Source organism: Kryptolebias marmoratus, linkage group LG23, assembly GCF_001649575.2.
Source record: "Kryptolebias marmoratus isolate JLee-2015 linkage group LG23, ASM164957v2, whole genome shotgun sequence".
Lineage (NCBI taxonomy): Eukaryota > Metazoa > Chordata > Actinopteri > Cyprinodontiformes > Rivulidae > Kryptolebias > Kryptolebias marmoratus.
This window is the reverse complement of record NC_051452.1, coordinates 4,765,692-4,778,984: the sequence shown is the minus strand read 5'-3', so window position 1 is coordinate 4,778,984 and position 13,293 is coordinate 4,765,692. Positions and strand designations below refer to the sequence as shown.

Here is a 13,293-nt window from a genome sequence, read left to right as displayed (position 1 = left end):
TTGGTTAGTTAGTTGGATGGATGGTTGGCTGGTTTGTTGGTTGGTTGATTAACTGGTTGGTTGGTTAGTTGGCTGGATGGATGGTTGGTTGGTTGATTAACTGGTTAATTAGTTGGCTGGTTGGTTGGTTGGCTGGTTTGATGGTTGATTAACTGGTTGGTTGGTTGGTTGGTTAGTTGGCTGGATGGATGGATGGTTGGTTGATAAACTGGTTGATTAGTTGGCTGATGGTTGGTTTGTTGGTTGGCTGGATGGTTGGTTGATTAACTGGTTGGTTGGTTGGTTGGTTAGTTAGTTGGATGGATGGTTGGCTGGTTTGTTGGTTGGTTGGTTGATTAACTGGTTGGCTGGATGGAAGGATGGATGGATTGATGGTTGGTTCGTTGGTGGGTTGGCTGGTTGGCTGGTTGGCTGGTTGGCTGATTTGACGGTCTGTTGGCTGGTTTGATAATTGGTTGGTTGGTTGGTTGGCTCGCTGGTTTGATGGTTGTTTGGCTGGTTGGTTGGTAGTTTAACTGGTTGGTGACCTGGTTGTGTAGTTGGACGGACTGATCGGTCAGAGTGCAGCCGTTACTTCAGGTTGAGGTATTTTGGTAAAACGTCGTCCCAGAACTCCTCTTCCTCACCTGCAGGCGGACCTTTACCTCTCCACTGTTTCCTCTCAGCTGCTGATTTGCTGCTTCCTCCTTTTTAACACTCTGACGGTGAGGTGCTGGCTGCCAACTCCTTAAATGCCTCCTAGGTGATTATGATGAGGAACACCTGTCTGCAGGGCCTCCAGTAGCGCCGAAGCCCCCTACTGGAGAATTAAGGAATAGCACCCCAAAACCACCAGGATCACCAGACTCTGACAATGTGTGTGTGGAGACGAAGGAAGGCAGTGTAGTGTGTGAATGTGCATGTGTGTGTGTGTGTCTGTAAAGAAGTCCATGAATCACGTCACAGAGGCCATTGTCTTTGATAATGATGGAATGATATCAGCGAGCTCTGGACGGACACAGAGATGTAGGCAGAGGGGGACGTCTTGTTTACATAGTTCCAGGAGAAATTTGAAGATAGCTGACCAAGGTCAGCCTAGGGGAGCCGAATTCACAAGCAAACAGTAATTGTTTTGGTTCAGACAGACTTGTTTTCGTCTGCCTTGAAAGTCTTGCTGATACTTCTCAATGGCGAATCCAAACAGCCAAATTCCAGGACCATTGCGCCTGTTCCAAGCGAGCTTTCTCCAAGATGTAACCCATATTATTCATGAGTTCCAGAAACGCAATTCAGTCTGCGGTCCTGTAAAAGGATCGCATCCAACTTGCGAGTCAGCTGCCGTATCCACACAGTTTGAGTGTAGTTCGTCGAAACCACCAAACGAATTTGACGATAAGTCAGGTAACTGCCTAATCCAAACAGCAGAAATCCTGTTACCAAAAATCCAAATATGTAAAGATCTTCCACGTCTTCCACAGAGAGACTTGATAGACAAACAGGATTCCAACGTTTCCAGGAATCCAATGTGTATCCAGTGAAGAATGTCTTCTCAGGGCAAGCTGGCTCTCCTTTGGTCAGCCTTCCCGTCGAGAAAATTTGATCAATTGCGTTGAGAGACCAGCTGACCAGATCCATAGTTCAAAAATGTTTGGAGGAGTAAAAAGAAGTTAAGAAAGCAGAGAGAAAAGAAACACATCTGCCTTCCACCAGGAGCAGAGAGAAAGAGTGGAGTCAACTTGCTAATCAGGAGCTAAAAACGAGCTAGCTTACAAAGCTAGTAGCATTTAATGAGGGCGCCCTCTGGTGGCCACAGGGCAGAACTACATCTACTGGAAAGTTAGAGGGATGAACCGTAATGTTATTACAAATAAGATAAAAATAAATTTAAAACAATACTTCCCATTAAATAAATAAAAATAATCAAGATACATTATTTTACGTAATATAAAAACAATAAAATTAATTAAATTAAAAAACTGAAATGAACAAAAGAAAAAGAAAGCTGACAAATATCTGACAGAAATTCATACAGACAATAAAAATAATAAAAAGCCACAACATCTGTAATTTCAACCAGATGTTTGAACAAAAACAGTAAAATTGTTATCTTGTTTTCAGCAGCTTCAGTGCTGACAGATATAAACAGATAAGGAAGTGAGCTCTGACCTCAGATTTATTGCTTTGAGTCGTGAAATCATAAGGAAATGAGAGCAGCCATCAGACCAGGACCAGAACCAGAACCAGGACCAGAACCAGAACGTTCACTTCCTCAGGAATTTCTCCAGTAAGCAAAATGATAAATTCTCTTTATTTCTCTGGTTTCTCTCAAAGGGAATCTATCTGATCTGATGAATAAATCAGATCTAATCTGATTTATTTCTTTTCTTTCTGACTTAATTTCTTCCCCTAACCTGCTGAGATCAATAAGGATCTTTAACCTTTAAACTTTAACACTACACTCTAAAAAGAACTGTATTAAATACTTTCCATGAAGACGGTTTAAGTTTTGATTAAAGTATTTTGGGTAGATAAAAGGTCCAATTTCAGTAACAACCTAAATGTTTTACCTTCCTTTGGATCAATGACAGAGAACAGAAGTCTTCATCTTTCTGGGTTCAGAAAACAGAAAACTTTATAAAAGTAAAATAAATAAATGCAGTAACTAAATGTTTCCTCCTCTAATCATGCTAACACTTTAGGATCAATCTGTTTTTTTCTTTTTGACAGAAACATGAAGATATATCTGGATGTTTTGAGAGAAATGACATTTTCTGTTTGAATTTTGCTGAAGAAGCTGAAGATGAGGTGTTTCAGCTAAAACAAAGAGAATAAAAGCTAAAGATTTACCTAATTTATTTCACTACATTGACAAGCATAAACAATTTGTTAACATTTAACATTTTGAGAAATTAAAAGTATAAAAATTAGTTAAAATTTACCTAATTTATTAACGTGTGATTTAGTTGTTAAATTAGGTGATTTTACTTTGAAATCTTGGTTCTAATTGACCAAAATGAAAGCTGTTTGTTTTTGCTGTGATTGTTTGTCTTCTTCAGGACAGGAAGTCCCAGATTTATCTTGAATTTAAATATTAACTTTAAATGTTTTTCACCTCAAACTGATCCTGTTTTTCTCTTTTTTTTCAGGCTGTTTTCTGATCAGCTTGGATCCAAGTTGTTTCCAAGATGAAACGGTAAATCTGTCGACACTTTGAACTTGTTGTTTTTCTGCCTGGAAGTCGTTAAACTGTTTTTTTTTGGACTTTGGTCTGATGGCGGACTGTAAAACAGGTTCACTGGGTTTTAAAACTGTTCTCCAAGTCCAAGGCTGTGCTCCTCGGGGAACCCTGTGGGGGGATTGTTACGGGTTCTGTCTCTTCACAGACGGGGTGATAGTCTGGTTCACGTTCCGGGCAGAAAGTCGGACCTCTTCAGGGTGAGAGTTGGACTTCCAGAGCTGCCTGCTGGGGGTGGAGGGGGTTCAGGGGTTCATCTCTGCTATTTGCAGATGATGTGGTGCTGCTGGCGTCATCCTGCTGTGATCTCCAGCTCTCACTGGAGCGGTTCACAGCTGAGATGAAGATCATCACCTCCAACTCTGAGGCCATGGTCCTCAGATGGAAAAGGGTGGACGGATGTCTCCGGGTTGGGAGTGAGGAGTTGAAGTATCTCAGGAAGAATGGAGCGTGAGGTCAACAGACGGGTCGGTGAAGCTTCTGCAGTCTTGTGGACTCTGTACCGGTCCGTTGTGGTGCAGAGGGAGCTGAGCTGCAAGATAAAAGTCTCTGTTTACGGGTCGGTCTACGTTCCTGCCCTCACCTGTGGTCATGAACTTTGGGTAGTGACAGAAAGAAGGAGATCATGGATACAGGCAGCTGGAAGGAGTGAGAAGTTCAGTTATAGAGCCACTGCTCCTCCACATGGAGAGGAGCCAGCTGAGGTGGTTCAGGCATCTGGTGAGGATGCCTCCTGGACGCCTCCTTAGGGAGGTGTTCCAGGGATGTCCAACTGGGAGGAGACCCAGGACATGATGGAAAGACATGTCTCTCAGCTGTTCTGGACTCCTCCTGGAGGAGCTGGAAAAGGAGGAGAGATATGTCTGGACTTCCTGCTCCAGCTGCTGCTGCCGCGACCCGAGTCTGGAACAACCTGCAGATAACGGATGGAAAATAAAACATTTGAGCCGTTTTTAAACCTTCATCCAGCGTCACAGAACTTTACTCATCAACACATTCATCCCACACAGGAACGAAGGCCGAATGCTTTTCTCAGCTGGTCTGAGCGGACGGACCTTCCACTCATTTCCTGTCCCAAAGCTGAGCAGAGCTTCAGTCGCTTCTTTCTGACATGAATTCTTCTTCTCTCCTTCAGTCACATTAGCTTTACTGTCTTTAAGAATGAACTCCACAGCTGCAGGCTCTTTAAAAATACTTTTTATTTAAAAAAAACACCCAAAACAATCACCTAATTTAATCCTAAAGCAGCTTTGTGTCAGACTCTTAATGCATCATTAATAAAGTTTATCAAAGACAGGAAAACACCCTTTCTCCTCTCCAACAACGGCTCTTTTGTCCTTGCTGCCCTGCAATTCCAGATTATTTTCAGTAAACAATCGATCAGCTGAGTTACATTTTAACCCTTTTCTGACGAGAAACCACCTAAACTTTGTTTTTATTGTTTTATTGCTGCGACCATAAAAGTAACAATTTAACTGTTTGTCCACATGAATTCTCTCCCTTGTTTGTTTTGGGTTTAGAGTTCTTAATTTTGAAATGTTCTTCCTGAAGAAGTTAATAAATGTCTGAAAGGTAACCTAATTACCAGGAATCATTTGGTTGGACTTTAAGGGAATCTCCTGACAAACTGATAAATAAGAAAAAGAAACAATGAGGACAGAGATGAACACGTCTCCTGTTCCAGCTGAACATGAGCTCTTATAGTTTTTAAAATCCAGCTGTAAATAAATGTTGTGTTCGTGTCAGGTCTTCCCAGAACGGAGCAGAACCTCCTGAACCCAGCTCTGCCTCCATGAAGAGTGACCGATCTGCAGGTCATCCTATCAACTTTAAACCGAGGTCAGACTCACTGGAAACACGGAGCAGGTTTTAATCTGCATCAGATGGTTTGTTCGTGTAGATTGTCAATCATCCAGGACTGACTCACATGTAGAATAATCTCTCTCCCCTCAGATGCATATTAATCTCAATCTGTGTCTGAATTTAGCTGCATAAACAAAGCATCTCCTGCACATCCTCAATTATAGCACAGAAGTCCAGTTAGTTTGTTTTTAAACTTTTAGGATCTGCATCCGACTGATTTCACTTCCACACAGAGAGTCAGAAAACTGCAGATTAAGGTTCTTATCTCTGCTGTGTTTGAACAGAACCATCACTCAGCAGGTGGTCTCTCTGCAGCTCCTGCTGTCAACATTTTTATTCTGGATCTTTACTGATTTTTCCAGGAGAGTTCCTGAGAGGAAAGACCCGTCAGAACCCAGCGCTGTGTCCATGAAGAGTGGCAAATCTGCAGGTCATCCTATCAACTTTAAACCGAGGTCAGAGTCACTGGAAACACGGAGCAGGTTTTAATCTGTTTCAGACAGGTTTCACCTCCTCACAGTGAATCAGAAGTAGTGAACGTTCTGCTCGATATCTGCACCCATCATGTTATTCTTCATGTTCTGTTTCTTCAGGAAAGACCCGTCAGAACCCAGCGTCATGTCCCTGAAGAGTGACAAATCCATGGATTTTCCTTTAAACATCAAAGATGGGTGTGTGTTTCATAAATAACCAGGAAATCTTTTTCCATGTTTAACCCTGGAAGACTTTAAGCCGTCATGTTTCTCCCTGTTTGTTCAGGGTTAATAAGGAGAAGCCGGAGATGCTCCGTGAACCGGCTGCAAACCAGAATTCAGCAGAACTGGACTCCACCTTCAAGGTTCCTGCATGCACCGCACCGTTCACTGCAGACACAGATATTAGGACTGGGAAAAGGGAGAAATGACCGTCACTTTGCTCTGTCGTTGGCATCCATTTGATTTAGATGATCGTGCTGTAAAGTTATTCATGATTTAGTAAATAGAAATAAAACACAACATGTAAGAAACTCTGGGTGATTTGAGAAAGAACGACCCAATAAAAAGGAAGGAGACCAAGTTCATGCAGGGAGTGGAGAGGTACCGGCTGGATGTAGTTGGGCTTGAGTTCTGGACCCGGTCTCCTGAAGGAGGTCTGGACTCGTTTCCACTCTGGAGTCCCTCTGGGTGAGAGGCAGGATGGAGAGGACCCAGTCTGGACCCAACAGTCTCAAACTATAGAATCACTCCACAGCACACAGACTGAACCTTTAGGAGTTTTAATGATCTTTGATTCGGAAAGCTCTGCTGTTTTAGACCAGTGGTGTCCAGTCCTGGTCCTGGAGGTCCACCATCCTGCAGGTTTTAGATGTTTCTCTGCTCTTCAGCAGGTCTTCATGTCCGCAGGAGCCTGATAATCACTCAGTCAAAGCATAGAAACATCTAAAACCTGCAGGATGGTGGACCTCCAGGATCAGGACTGGCCTCCACTGTTTTAGACCTTTCTGCTGTGGACCATCATATCTTGCTGTCACAACTTCAGCAGGTTTTTGGTATCAAAGACAGTTTAATCCTGGGTTAGAGTCGACCTGATCAGCAGGAGGGGAAAGCTCCTCTTCCTCTTATGACTTGTGGCGTCCCTCAAGGGTCTATTTTAGGTTCACTGCTTTTAAATCTGAATATGTTGCCTTTGAGGTCCATTTTTAGGAAACATAACATCCCTTTCCATCCCTAGCCAGGTTTATCTGCCAATTAAGCTTGACAGTATCAATGAACTGGAGCTGTCTAAATGATGTTAACATCTGGTTAAGATCAAATTCTCTGAATGTCAATAAAAAATTAGACTAACGCCATTAATGTTGGTAAATGTATTACTCTCGACACTCCTGGGTCCTTGGCTTCATACAGCCCCTCTGCTGCCAGGAATCTGGGTGTTTTTATTGTGTCTTTAAATCAGACAAACAGATTAATACAGTTGTGAAATCAGGGTTTTTCCAATTAACACACAACTTCAAGGTGGAGTCCTATCTTTTTACCAAAGACCTTGAAAAAGTGATTCATGCTTGTATTACTTCTTGGTTAGACTATTGGAAGGCGTTTTATGTTGGTTCAGATGAACAAATTGTCCAGATCGCAGCAGCTCGTACTAAAATACATGAACACATAACCCTGGTCCTGGTTTCTCTCCATTTCTGGACTGATTTAAAGGTCTTACTTCTTGCTTTAACATCTGCATTCCTGTAAGAGCCCTAAAGGTTGTTGCCCCTGTGACCCAGACCCAACAGAAAATGAATTATTATTATTTCAGAATGTCATCAGTCAATTAATTTATGTGTTGTTTAATTCAAACTTTATTCTTTCAGATTCTTGAGGAGAAAATTGTGTCTTTTGTGAAAGACGAGCTGAAGGAGTTCCTGAGAGTTCTCCATCCAGATCCCACATATTCAGACAGTCAGAGGAACGTTGAGGAGGTGCTGCAGGAAGCAGATGAGGAGCAGAGGATGAGAAGCAAAGAGCCATTTTTAAACATCACTCTAAACTTCTTGAGGATGATGCAGAAGGAGCAGCTGGCTGATTTATTGTACAATAGTAAGAGACCCTAAATGAGAGCAACAGTTTCAAGGTTTGTTTTAAGACTTGACCTAATATTCTTTGTCTCTTGAACTTTCAGAAACTATTGCACCACTGTGCAGAAGTAAACTGAAATCTAACCTGAAGACAAAGTTCCAGTGTGTGTTTGAGGGGATCACTAAGGCAGGAAACCCAACTCTCCTGAAAGAGATCTACACAGAGCTCTTCATCACAGAGGGAGGGACTGGAGAGGTCAACAATGAACATGAGGTCAGACAGATTGAAACAGCCTCCAGGAAACCATACAGACCAGAAACAACCATCAGGCAGGAAGACATCTTTAAACCCCTTCCTGGAAGAGACAAACCAATCAGAACAGTGATGACGAAGGGCGTGGCCGGCATCGGGAAAACTGTCCTAACTCAGAAGTTCACTCTGGACTGGGCTGAAGACAAAGCCAACCAGGACATCCACTTCCTGTTCCCGTTTACCTTCAGAGAGCTGAATGTGCTGAAGGAGAAAAAGTTCAGCTTGGTGGAACTTGTTCATCACTTCTTCACTGAAACCAAAGAAATGTGCAGCTTTGAAGAGCTCCAGCTTGTGTTCATCTTTGATGGTCTGGATGAGTGTCGACTTCCTCTGGACTTCCTCAACAATCAGATCCTGACTGATGTTACAGAGTCCACCTCAGTGGATGTGCTGCTGACAAACCTCATCAGGGGGAACCTGCTTCCCTTTGCTCGCCTCTGGATAACCACACGACCTGCAGCAGCCAATCAGATCCCTGCTGAGTGTTGGCATGGTGACAGAGGTCAGAGGGTTCACTGACCCACAGAAGGAGGAGTACTTTAAGAAGAGGTTCAGAGACAAAAAGCAAGTCAAAAGAGTCATCTCCAACATCAAGACATCACGAAGCCTCCACATCATGTGCCACATCCCGGTCTTCTGCTGGATCACTGCTACAGTTCTGGAGGATCTGTTGAAAACCAAAGAGAAAGAAAGGTTGCCCAACACCCTGACTGAGATGTACATCCACTTCCTGGTGGTTCAGACCAAAGTCAAGAAGGTCAAGTATGAAGGAGGAGCTGAGACAGATCCACACTGGAGTCCAGAGACCAGGAGGATGATTGAGTCTCTGGGAAAACTGGCTTTTGAGCAGCTGCAGAAAGGAAACCTGATCCTCTATGAATCAGACCTGACAGAGAGTGGCATCGATATCAGAGCAGCCTCAGTGTACTCAGGAGTGTTCACACAGATCTTTAAAGAGGAGAGAGGGCTGTACCAGGACAAGGTGTTCTGCTTCGTCCATCTGAGTGTTCAGGAGTTTCTGGCTGCTCTTCATCTCCATCTCATCAACTCTCAGATCACAATATCCAAGATGTTCAAAACAAAAAAAGCTGTTTCTCAAGAGACAGACCCATACCAGAGTGCTGTTGATATGGCCCTCCTAAGTCAAAATGGACACCTGGACTTGTTCCTCCGATTCTTCTTGGGTCTTTCACTGCAGACCAATCAGAAACTCCTACAAGGTCTGCTGACACAGACAGAAAGTAGCTCTCTGAGCAGTCAGGAAACAGTTGATTACATCAAGAAGAAAATCGAGACAAGTCAATGTCCAGAGAAGTGCATAAATCTGTTCCACTGTCTGAATGAACTGAGCGATCGTTCTCTGGTGGAGGAGATTCAGAAGAGCCTGAAATCAGGAAGTCTCTCCACAGATGGACTGTCTCCTGCTCAGTGGTCAGCTCTGGTCTACATCTTACTGTCATCAGAAGATCTGGATGTGTTTGACCTGAAGAAATTCTCTGCATCAGAGGAGGCTTTACTGAGGTTGCTGCCAGTGGTCAAAGTTTCCAACAAAGCTCTGTAAGTTCACAAATATCAAACTTTCTTTTTAAATTGACAAATGCAGGAAGTTGTCTTCATCTTTTTTCTGTTTGATATCATTGTGTCTTCAGTTTGAGTGGCTCTAACCTCTCGAAGAGAAGCTGTGAAGCTTTGGCCTCAGTCCTCAGCTCTCAGTCCTCCAGTTTGAGAGAACTGGACCTGAGTAACAACAACCTGATGGATTCAGGAGTGAAGCAGCTCTGTGCTGGACTGCGGAGTCCATGTTGCAGATTGGAAACTCTCAGGTCAGGAATTCCATTTCAAAAAATGAATAAGAAATTAAAAATGGAAAACAATAAACCTAACCATGAATCCTAACAGCCCAAATCAAAGAAGGGATGTTTGTCTGACACATGTCCCCTGTTGGTTTTTCAGGCTTTCAGGGTGTTTGATCACAAAGGAAGGTTGTGCTTCTCTGGCCTCAGCTCTGACCTCTAACCCCTCCAGTCTGAGAGAACTGGACCTGAGTAACAACAACCTGAAGGATTCAGGAGTGAAGCAGCTGTGTGCTGGACTGCAGAGTCCATGTTGCACATTGGAAACTCTCAGGTCAGGAATTCCACTTTAAAAAATGAATAAGAAGTTTTAAGTGGAAAACAAAACATCTAACCATGAATCCTAACAGGAAAGCTTGTCTGACACGTGTCCTCTGTTGGTTTTTCAGGCTTTCAGGGTGTTTGATCACAAAGGATGGCTGTGATTCTCTGGCCTCAGCTCTGACCTCTAACCCCTCCAGTCTGAGAGAACTGGACCTGAGATACAATCATCCAGGAGCAGAAGGAGTGAAGATCCTTTCTTCTGCTCCACACTGGAGATTGGACACTTTTAGGTACAGACTGAGGTCTCTGCAACTAATGGTTGACTGACAGCTAAAGTGATCCTCACATCAACTCCACACTGATCCAGTCTCATAGAGACAACAGTTTTGCACACTACTGCAATAAGATTTGCACTCATAACTCTCAGCTTGCATTTCCAAGATGGTGGTTGTCCTCCATCAGAGGCCTGGGAGCTCGAGGGTTCTGCTCGGTACCTTAGTTGTTCCTAGGACTGTACTCTGCTGGGCAGACATCTGTCAGGTTGGAGCCCTAAGTGCTCCAATGACTACTGGCACCACTGAGGCCTCCACTCTCCACAGCTTCTCCATCTCCTCTTTCAGCCCTTGGTATTTTTTGAGCTTCTCATGTTTTTTCTTCTTGGTGTTACAGTCACTTGGTGTCTATAGCTACATCTGTCAGCACTGCCTTCGTCTGTAGTTCGTCAACCACCACAACACTGAGTTAGCTATCCATCACCTGTTTGAAAGTCCTGTCATTCTTCACCACCTTTGATGGAACCTCTCACTTTGACTTCCAGCCAATACTTGGAGCAGACTCCTATGAGAGATGCCACGCCAGCTCAGAAATCTTGAAACCCGACATCCTGACTGACAAAGGAACAACTTCTGGCCTACTGTTCTTCATCCAAAAATGTCTTATTCCTATTCATTTCTCATCAGAATGTCCTGGAGCCCCACATCTGATGCAGATCATGTTCATCCAAGCATGGCCTCATTTATATGTCTCTCACTAATTACAAAACAAATTTGCAGGAAGTTTGTATATTTATATAATCTGACCTACCAGCTTGTTTCCAAACAGGTTGTGCAAGGATGTCCCTTAGACATAACTGCATCACACCATAACCACATGTCTGACACATTGCACAGGTCCCTTTGGGTCAAGTGTGAGCTGGAGGTCCCAGAGTCAAAAGGGACGGCTCCAGCAAGGGTGGTGGAGAACGATAGGACCTCTGGATTCAGACTGACAAACAGAGGATGGCTAAGCAACCAGCCATTATGGTGGTCGACAAACAAAAGAAGGGATAAATGTAGCAATTCCAAATTATTGTAACATCAAGAAGAAGGACCACGAGAAGTTTGTGAAATACCAAGGGCTGAAAGAGGAAATGGAGAAGTTGTGTAGAGGCCTCAGTGGTGCCAGTGGTCATCAGAGCAGATCCCAAGAACAGCTGAGATAATGTGCAGAAGCCTGAACTCATAGGCTGGCATACAGAAACAGGTGATTTTTTGGCATTCAAGGAAAACTGCAACTTGCCTTTTCCATCCTTATGTGAAGTTTCTGTGTGAGTTTTATCTTAAATGCTTGAGGTTTTGTTCAGTGCATGCATCACCTGAGTGAATGTTTGATTTCCTCCTTAGAGTGGACCATGGTGGGGCCTGGATGCTGCAAGCAGGACCAAGGAAGTGTAAGATGTTTTCAACTTAATGTATAAAAACAAACCTTAAATATGTGTTTCTCTTGAATTATGTAAGTCACAGCTGCCGTCTTGTTGTTGCAGATGCTTATCGGATCACTCTGGATTCAAACACAGCACACCAACACCTCAAACTGTCAGCCAACAACAGAAAAGTGACAGAAGTTGCACAGCAGCAGCCATATCCTGACCATCCTGACAGGTTTGACCACTGGCACCAGCTGCTCTGTGCAGACAGTCTAACTGGAAGTCATTACTGGGAGGTGGAATGGAAAGGAATGGTGAGCATCGGAGTGACTTCCAGAGGAATCGGCAGGAAAGGTGACGGCTCCGACTGCTTGCTCGGAGGGAACAATCAGTCCTGGAGTCTGTGCTGTTCGGGGAAGACTTACTTTGTTTTTCACAACAACAAGAAAACAGACATTTGTCCACCTTCCTCCACCTCCAACAGAGTAGGAGTGTATGTGGACTGGCCCTCTGGGACTCTGTCCTTCTACACAGTCTCCTCAGACGCTCCGATCCACCTCTACACCTTCAGCACCACGTTCAGAGAGCCGCTGTGTCCTGCCTTTAGGGTCGGGATTAAGCACAGTCTTTTTGATTCATCGGTGTCTCTTTGTGAGCTGAAGGAGGGTCAGTCTGATCAGTAACAGCTGATCTGAGAACAGGATTTTAAAATAACTGCACCACGCCTTCTGGTTTTATCTGGTTCTCAAGACAAGGTAGCAGCTGATAGTTGTTGTGACACGACTTCAGGTCCAAAGTTGAGCTGATATGCAAAATATAAATATTATGGGATGTATTTTCTTCATTTCTTTCACTGAGTTGAACTGTAATGAATGCTGTGAATAATCTGACCTCGTACATTTACATAAATCTGATGTTTAAAATGTTTTATTCTGTTTTCAGTACATGTTTCTGTTTATTTTTATATAAATAAGTATTTGATGTGTTTTGTTTTTCTCAGTTTTGTTCATTTAAGCTTTTAGCAGCAGATCTGTTTCTGCAGAAAATGCATTTTCTCTAGTTTTACATTTTGATCACATGTTTAGGAGGTACATTTCAAATGTTTCTACAAGGTGCCCTCAGTTTTCTGCTGAATCCTGTTTCATTCTGGGTTCATTTTTGTGTCACATCAGTTGTGTTTTCCTGAATTTACTGAATAAATAAAGACAAGTTTCAGTTTTGCAGATACTATATGATCTGTTTTATATTGAAGGTTGGACTGTTGACATCTGACGACAGAAATGATCCAGATCCTCTAAGAAACAGACACAAACTACAAATTTCCAGAGTTAAATTATCCTAAATTTTCTCACCGCTCTGATGTTTTCAGTTAGATGTTGTCAATAAACACAGTTGTGTCTTTGATGTGCTTCAGTTCAGATAAAATCTGCATGCAAATATTTCACTTGAACTCAACTGATTTGAATGCATCATTTTATAAATTAATTTCTTTTTCAGAATATTAAAGGTTTTTGCAGCTGTCAGCAAAATAAAACTTAAAAAATAAAATAGAAACACTAG

At 43.0% G+C, this 13,293-nt stretch overlaps 1 pseudogene; it reads left to right on the top strand.

Annotated features, from left to right (window-relative positions):
- The first annotated feature begins 2,166 nt into the window (after nt 1-2,166).
- On the top strand, nt 2,167-13,280 carry LOC108246828 (annotated as a pseudogene).
- Nucleotides 13,281-13,293: the final 13 nt, after the last annotated feature.